The following is an 8826-nucleotide window of genomic DNA, read 5'->3' as shown; positions in this document are numbered from 1 at the left end:
CCGTGAATACCTTGATGTTATTGTCTGAACTGGATATAGTAGGTATAAATTTGCAACAAATCCAATCATCAAACCTCACGCAGGCCAGGCAGAATGCGTCGATAAGATCCTTGCATCTACATACAGCGTGTTTCAGATAATGTGTTTTTCTCTGTAACTTACAAAATAATAAGTGAAACGAATATTTGTTTAGGTAGGTAAATGTAAAAAAATTCTTTCTGTTCATTTATAAACGTAGTGTATTTAGATACTTTGTAGAGAGTTGCAGTCAATGGCCTTGCCGCAGTGGATACACCGGTTCCCGTGAGATCACCGAAGTTAAGCGCTGTCGGGCGTGGCCGGCACTTGGATGGGTGACCATCCAGCCGCCATGTGCTGTTGCCATTTTTCGGGGTGCACTCACCCTCGTGATGCCAATTGAGGATCTACTCGACCGAATAGTAGCGGCTCCGGTCACAGAAAACCATCATACCGACCGGGAGAGCGGTGTGCTGACCACACGCCCCTCCTATCCGCATCCTCATCTGAGGATGAACGGCGGTCGGATGGTTCCGATAGGCCAGTTGTGGTCTGAAGACCTCCAGTGCCTGCCTGCCTAGAGAGTTTCAGGGTTCTATTTTATTAAATAGAACATTATTTCTTTTTTATGTAGGTGATATTTTTAAACCAACTTTGTATAAATCAATTTAAATCAAATTTACATCAATTTCACTTAGGTAGCCAGAAAAGTTTAAAGATTTATGGGTAGATGAGACATGGCTGTATAGAAAATTGCTGGTGTCACGGAACGACACTTTTTTTCTTTTTTTTTTTTTTAAGTGTTAAATCGCGCGATCGAGCAAACGGCTCATGAAGGCCACACCGCCCCAACCATCTTCCAGGAAATCTGTTGTTCAGTACTCGCCCAATATCACGCACAGAACTGGTTGGGTGACTATCGTGCTGCGTCCACATACGCCTGCTATGTCTAGACTGACATTTTGAAGGAGAGCACCTGAACTGTCGACAAAAAAAAAAAAAAAAAAAAAAAAAAAAAAAAAAAAAAAAAAAAAAAAACTCGATATATCTCACCAGTCAGAGTACCTACGAAGCAGCGTGGATCGATGATTTCATATTCATGGATTTCACAGCGCACATTATGATTCATCTACTCACGACGATTGACATTGGGTTCCCACCTATGATTTTCTGCGGCCCAGTAATTCGTATCATGGCGGTTCACTGCACCATAATTTGTAAACGTGTAATCATCAGAGGACGAAACACTTAATAAGGTCTTCAGTGTGAAATTATCCACAGGCCATTCGCAGAAGGTGACTTCTCAAATTGAAATCGTTCCCATACAGCTCCTATTGTACTTATGAAACTTGTGGCCATGTACTATGCTCCGCAACGAAGTAAGGCTGTTACCAATGACTACAGCAATTTCTCATAAATTTATATCGGGTCTTGGTGTACTGCAGCTAAAACAGGTACTTACATATCCTCACTCCTTGCTGGTATTCGTTTATTGCCGCCGCATCTTCCTCAAACTGCCTGTTCTTCCAAGATGTGGTCCAGCACGTAAGAAAGTAATATGTGGTGGAGCTCTGCGACCAGGATATCTCACAGTGTACGCTAAACAACGCAATATAGTGGAATGTAGAGATTTTCAGCCTGATAGGGCGAAAAACAGAAAACGTGCTGTTGCTGGCAGATCGTAAGCTGTAGAATGCATGGTAGATATAACGCTATTAATATACGCAGGGAGATCAGAAGTTACACACGTCGTCCACACGCTAAGACCGCTAATCCGACCAGTGACAAGATGTGCTTGATGCTGATTGGGAGGCAAGGCCATCGATATTGGCCACAGACGACAATGTACAGACAATCTTTTCGTAAACTTCAGCGGAGAAAAAGATTTTCCAACGATGTGGACGTTCTTTAATCGCTCCGTGACTAAGAAGCGTATTTCTATTGTCGAAGCTCTGAACGGTTGGTAGAACGTTCCGACAGTTGTTTACAGGGACTTGTTGTAAAAAAAGTGTCATCTGTCTGTGTCATTTTGATGAGTAGTGCGGCATTCAATAAAAACTACTCGGTCTGTCACAATATGAAACTTACCTTCTGAAGTCCTCTCATAAATAACTGAGGCATGAGAAAAATTGTTAACTACGAGGTCTGTTCAAAAAATTACGGAACATCCGTAATTTCGCGCGAATGGCGTGTGTGAGCGAAATGCGGTTGGTGTGCCTGCACATGCCTGTGTTTAATGTGTAACTCTCGGAAGTTTGATTGTTATATGTCTGTTAGTTATTGTCCAGTGCTGCATTGAGTAGAGTATTGTGTCGCACAGTTTGTGAATTTCGAGCGGGCAGAGTTAGAGAAGCAACGCGTCTGCATTAAATTTTACGTGAAACTAAAGAAAACGTTTAGAGACATTCCAAATGATGCAGGAAGCCTACGGTGACGAGTGCTTAAGCCGTGCTCGGTGTTACGAATCCTTCACACGGTTTACAAATAAGCCTCGTCCAGAACGCCCTTCGATGTCTACCGACGACTCTCATATCAGGAATTCAACGAAATTGAGCGTGCCTATGGAAGACAGGCTGTCCGAGAGATTTGCAGAAGAATGTAACATTTAAGTTGGATCATGTCATCAAATCCTGACACAGCAACTTGGAATGCATCTTGTTGCCGCCGAGTTCGTCCCACAGCTCATGAGTCAAGACTACAAATACCTTCGCCTCACAATCTGTGAAGAGCTTTTGGATCGTGCAAATGAGAACGAGATGTTTTTCTCAGAATCATAACCGGTGATGAGACGGCTATGATGTTGAGACCACGGTTCAATTTTCTCAAGAGTCGGGAATGGTTCTCCAAGACCAAAAAAGCTCATCAGGTCAGGCCAAATGTCAAATCCATGCTGATAATTTTCTTTGACTTTGAAAGATTAGTTCATCGTTAATTCGTGCCACAGCGACGAACTATTGATCGATGTTACTATCGAGACGTGTTGGGACGCCTGCGAGAAAATTTGAGAAGGAAACGGCCTGAAATGTGGCGAGACAATTATTCATGGCTCTTACATCACGATAGTGCACCCGCACATTCATCCCTGTTGGTGCCTGACTATTGCACAATAATTGAAATCACTGGGCTGCCTCATCCTCCGTACTCTACAGACCTAGCCCCTGCGGACTTTTTTTTTATTTCCAAAGTTGAAAACCCCGTTGAAAGGACGAAGATTTGCAACGATAGACGAGATAAAAGAAAACTCGCAGTTGGCGCTTCGTGAAATCGAACAAGAGGCTTACCCAAGACTGCTTCCGGAAATGGAAACAGCATTGGGAGCGCTGAATCAATTGTTTTGTGTTTCGAAGGACACCACACGCAGTAAGTAAAAGGTAAAATGGCTCTGAGCACTATGGGACTTAACTGCTGAGGTCATCAGTCCCCTGGAACTTAGAACTTCTCAAACCTAACTAACCTAAGGACATCACACACATCCATTCCCGAGGCAGGATTCGAACCTGCGACCGTAGCGGTCGCGCGGTTCCAGACTGTAGCGCCTAGAACCGCTCGGCCACGCCGGCGGGTAAAACGTAAGCGTAGAACAATTTGCGGACTATGTTCCGGAATTTTTTGAACAGACCTCTTATCTTGCTTCCAAATTGCTGTCCTAGGGCTATTTTTCAGCATGCCATAATCATGTCTCAACTCTTCGATTGTGTACACGCGAACTAACGTAGAATTTAGCGCGTAACTGTCGTTCCTTTGTACATGTTAATAGCTGTCAAGACGAAATTAATGTAACATCTAGAATATATTAACATGTCATAATAATTTTCAGTACGAGTAATAAATGTAAGTCACTGAAGACAGTACAGAAACTGCTGAAACATGTTCGGTTTAAATAAAAGTAATCATACGGTGTCTTACGTAGTAGTGATTGAAACAACCGAACGTTGACAATCAATTCAGTCAACTGTTAGAAAACAATCAACTCAACGATTGTAGTTGTACGTGTAGTTTGAATTATTCATTCATTCCTTTGAGTGGAATCAGGCTGTAGAATGTGACAACAACGCAATGAAAACAACCGATTCTTTCGGCAGTAGTTTTACATATCGGTTGGACTATTATTTACGAGGGCGGTTCAGAAAGTAACCGATTGGTCACAGTGCGGGTTGTGGGGGGAGTAGCGACGCCATCTGTGCGTTCACGCACTCAACAGGTCAGTCGGCATCAAGCCGTGGTCGAGTGAACGTCGTACCTGCGCTAGTTTAGTTTTTGTGGCAGTTTGAAATGTGTGCTGCAATAGAAAACCCCGCCAAATGTGAAGTGCGTGCTGTCATAAGGTTTTTTACAGCCAAAGGATATTCTGCAGCAGCTATTCATCGTGAGCTTTGTGCCGTGTACGGACCAAGAGTTATGAGTGAAGGAGTTGTCCGTGAATGGGTACGTTTATTTAAAAGTGGACGAGAAAACGTTCATGATGAAGAGAGGAGTGGTAGACCATCATTGGTGACTGACGAACTCGTTCAGACAGTTGATGCAAAAGTTCGTGAAAATCGACGTTTCTCAATGTCGGAGTTGTCTACTGGTTTTCCACAGATTTCTAAGACTCTCTTGTACGAGATAGTGACAGCAAGATTGGGTTACCGTAAGTTCTGTGCACGATGGGTGCCCAAAATTCTTACCGACCACCACAAAACTCCAAGAATGGCCTCTGCATTAGACTTTCTGTCACGTTATGAGGACGAAGGAGAACCATTGTTAAACAGAATCGTGACCGGTGACGAAACCTGGATTAAGTACGTGAACCCTGAGACAAAAGAACAATCAAAGATGTGGGCACATTCAAATTCGCCTACCAAACCAAGAAAAGCCTCGCAAGATTTTTCTGCCAGAAAACTGATGGCAACGGTGTTCTGGGATGCCAAAGGGGTGTTGCTGGTTGAATTCATGGAACGTGGTACGACCATTAATCAAGACGTGTACTGTGAAACAATAAAAAAGTTACGACGGGCTATACAGAACAAACGCCGTGGTATGCTGACTTCCGGTATCGTTTTTTTTCCACGATAACGCCCGTCCTCACTCTGCTCGCAGAACAACGGCCCTTCTTGAGTCCTTCAAGTGGGACGTTATCAACCATCCACCTTACAGCCCAGACCTGGCGCCAAGTGATTATCACCTGTTCATGCATTTGAAGAAATGGCTCGGGTCACAGCGGTTTGATGACGACGAAGAGCTCAAAGATGCGGTCACAGGCTGGCTCCAGGCACAAGCGGGTGATTTTTATGCAGAAGGAATTTCAAAGCTTGTGAAGAGATACGATAAGTGCCTCAATCGCTATGGAGACTATGTAGAAAAATAGTGCAAAGATGTAGTTGTAAGATGTATATATTAAAATATTTTTATTTAACTTGGTGTATTTTTTTAAATCAACCGGAGGTTACTTTCTGAACGGCCCTCGTATTAACACCTTTAGAGTAAACTCAGTCTCTGGAAGGAACAAAATGAAAGTAACATCTCAGTCCGTTATAGTTTCACATACTGACTGATACGGGGACTGGGCCTACTCGTCATCACTGATGCCATCTAAATTTTTGGACGGATTAGCCGGAAACGAAAGTGACGAAAGCAGGATCCAGATGGCCAAGCGAGGCATGAGACTCTTACGTTACCGCAACATCCGGGTAGCAAAATGGCTCTGAGCACTATGGGACTTAACTCCTGAGGTCATCAGTCCCCTAGAACTTAGAACTACTTAAACCTAACTAACATAAGGACATCACACACATCCATGCCCGAGGCAGGATTTGAACCTGCGACCGTACCGGTCGCGCGGTTCCAGATTGTAGCGCCTAGAACCGCTCGGCCACTCAGGCCGGCATCCGGGTAGCAGTTGGCGCAGCGGCAGAAGTACAAAACGGTAATCCAGGGAATAATAATCCACGTCCCGACCTGGACTATTTTATTTCCGATATTAGAGTTACTTACGCTGCAAATACACTGAAAAATTTTCAACATATTGTACTTATTAACATTTTCATAAAACCCATAAAAAGGAAACACAAAGGAAAATTTGGTGGATGAGCACGTGGTAAGAATTAGGAATGTCGTCATTACTTCATCAAAATCTGGGAAACTTACAACAATCTTACACAATTTTTTTGTTGACAGATGTGATGAAACTTTTAAGTGCAGGAGAGCAAGTTCCTCTGTGATGAAACGTTAAGTGCAGGAGAGCAAGTTCCTTCTCTTAACTGTCTCTAGGGAGGACAAACGAATCTACAATTATTCGACGAGATTTTTCAAGATGAAACAGGATTGTAGACACGCAGTATTAAAGTTAGTGCAACCCTACGATGTCTACTTTCATCGTCAGGTACGGAATTTGAGCAAAAGGCTTCAAAACTGATCTTATATATAGAGAGAAAGAAATCAAATCCCGAGAAAACTGCATCAAAGTAGATTCGGCTGCCAATATTTGGTGAAATCATGCGTTACGCGTGGTTTGTTGCCACAAGCTGTGATGAGAGATAATGTTTGATGAGTTCCTACCAAATTTGTTTTCTATAGAAATTTTAAAAGTATGATGTAATTTTAAAAATACGTGTGCTAGAAGCCAAAAAAACTTACTGCTTCTCCCGTTCTTACAACGAATATCTCTCCAGCACGCGTAAATCATCAACTATAAAATAATAAAACTATTTAATTTATATACGAAGTTATCGTGTACATGTTTCTCGAAATTTATTTGTAATCCCAAATTTTCGTTGACCTTTCCTTTTCATGGCTTTTATGAAAATAGTAATAAATGCAAAATATTGGCCATTATTTTGGTTTATTTGCAGTGTAAGTAACGCAAATAAACAAGAAAAAAGTTTCCGGTAGGGACTCGACCCCACAACCCTTGGATTACCGTTCTGTACTCTTTCCACAGCACCAACTGCTGCCAGAAAGCTACGACAACATTAAAGGTTCATGCCTTAACCTACCCGTGCCAAAAATGATATTTTTTTCTTAGTTCTTGGTCATCTGGATACGCCATTTCTGTCAGTTTAACTTATGGCCAAATCCTGCATATACCACAAATTTGGACGGAGTAGGTGATTACGAGTAGGTTCGGTTCCCTTGTGAATTAATAATTCTTTCTTTTCAAGTGAAGACAGACTGTAATCTCTCTCTGTTGGTTCTACCTGCCAGTCTGAGGATGGTTTTCAGGCGGTTTCCCCACATTCATCTAGGCGAATACTAGGCTGTTTAACCATCCAAAGAATATCAACAAAAGATGGCAAATATTTTCCGTGAAAAAGAGCTTCCTGAAAGTGGCAGTATAGCTTCAGAAGTAATTGACTACGCACATAACAATTTAAAACACAAGTATCTTTTATGCTTTCTGTCAAGTCATCTCAACATTTATCGAAAGAAATTATCGGTGATGGGTGCATAACGCGCGAGAAGAAACAGTTCAGTAACTTTAAATTAAAAAAGTCATTGATCATTTATTGAAACATAAATTATACTGAAGTGAAAAAGACATGGGATGCTTCCTCGTATAGTGTCGGACGTCCTTTTGTCACGCACAGTGCAGCAACTCGACTTGGCATGGAATCAACGAGTCGCTGGTAGATTCCGTAGAAATAATGAGCCATGCTGCCTCTATAGGCATCTGTTATTGCGAAAGTGTTAAGTTTTGCCGGTGCAGGACTTTGCGCACGAACTGACCTCTCGATTATGTCTCCTAAATGTTCGATGTCGGGCGATCTGGATGGTCAAACCATTCGCTCGAACTGTTCAGAGCATTCCTCAAAACAGTCGTGAACAGTTGTGGGCATATGATGTGCTGCACTCTCATTCATAAAAATTCCATCATAGTTTGGGAACAAAAGGTCCACGAATGGCTGCAAATGGTCTCCATGCAGCCGAGCATAACCATTTCCAGCCGATATTCCACGCAAACGAAGCCCACACCATTATGGAGTCGCTTCCAGCTTCCACGGTGCCTTGTTGACAACTTGGGTCCATGGTTTCGTACGGTCTGTGCCACATTCGAACTCTACCATCAGCTCTTACCACCTGGTATCGGGACTCATCTAACCAGGCCACGATTTTCCAGCCATCTAGGTCCAACCGATATGGTCACGGGCCCAGGAGACGCGCTGCAGGCGGTTTCGTGCTGTTAGCAAAGCCACTCGCGTCGGTCGACTGCTGCCATAGCCCATTAACGCCAAATTTTGCCGCATTGTCCTAACCGATACGTTCTCGTAAGTCCCACATTGCTTTCTGCGGTTATTTCACGTAGTGTTGCTTGTCTGTTGGCACTGACAACTCTAGGAAAACGCTGCTGCTCACGGTCGTTAAGTGAAGGCCGTCGGTCACTGCGTTGTCCTTGGGTAATACCTGAGATATGTTATTTTCGGCACCCTCTTGACGCTGTGGATCTCGAACTACTGAGATCCGCAACAATTTCCGAATTGGAATGTTCCGTTCGCCTAGCTCCAACAACCGTTCCGCGTTCAAAGTCTTCAAATTTCGTCATGCGGCCATAATCACGTAGAAATCCTTTTCACATGAATCGTCTGAGTACAAATGACAGCTGCGCCAATGCACTTCCCTTTTATATGTTGTATATGCGATACTACCGACTTCTGTGCCGTCACGATCTCGGGTTTGCAGACTCCCTCCCTCTGGTGTACGGAGGTTGGGACCATCGGAGACGTCAAATCCCCGCTGTCCCAGACCGCGTTCCACGTGCTTCTTGACGGCATCATGACGCCGCATCTGGACTCGGCTGGTAAGCCCTGGACGACGTGGTTGGCCGTCTCGACG

General features: G+C 43.5%; 1 pseudogene; it reads left to right on the top strand.

Moving 5' to 3' along the window:
* The first annotated feature begins 267 nt into the window (after positions 1 to 267).
* Positions 268 to 384, top strand: LOC126261496 (5S ribosomal RNA; annotated as a pseudogene).
* The last annotated feature ends 8442 nt before the right edge of the window (positions 385 to 8826 follow it).

This window comes from Schistocerca nitens, chromosome 5, assembly GCF_023898315.1.
Source record: "Schistocerca nitens isolate TAMUIC-IGC-003100 chromosome 5, iqSchNite1.1, whole genome shotgun sequence".
In the NCBI taxonomy this organism is placed as follows: domain Eukaryota; kingdom Metazoa; phylum Arthropoda; class Insecta; order Orthoptera; family Acrididae; genus Schistocerca; species Schistocerca nitens.
The sequence above is the reverse complement of the archived record's forward strand: the minus strand, read 5'-3'. Positions and strand labels throughout refer to the sequence as shown.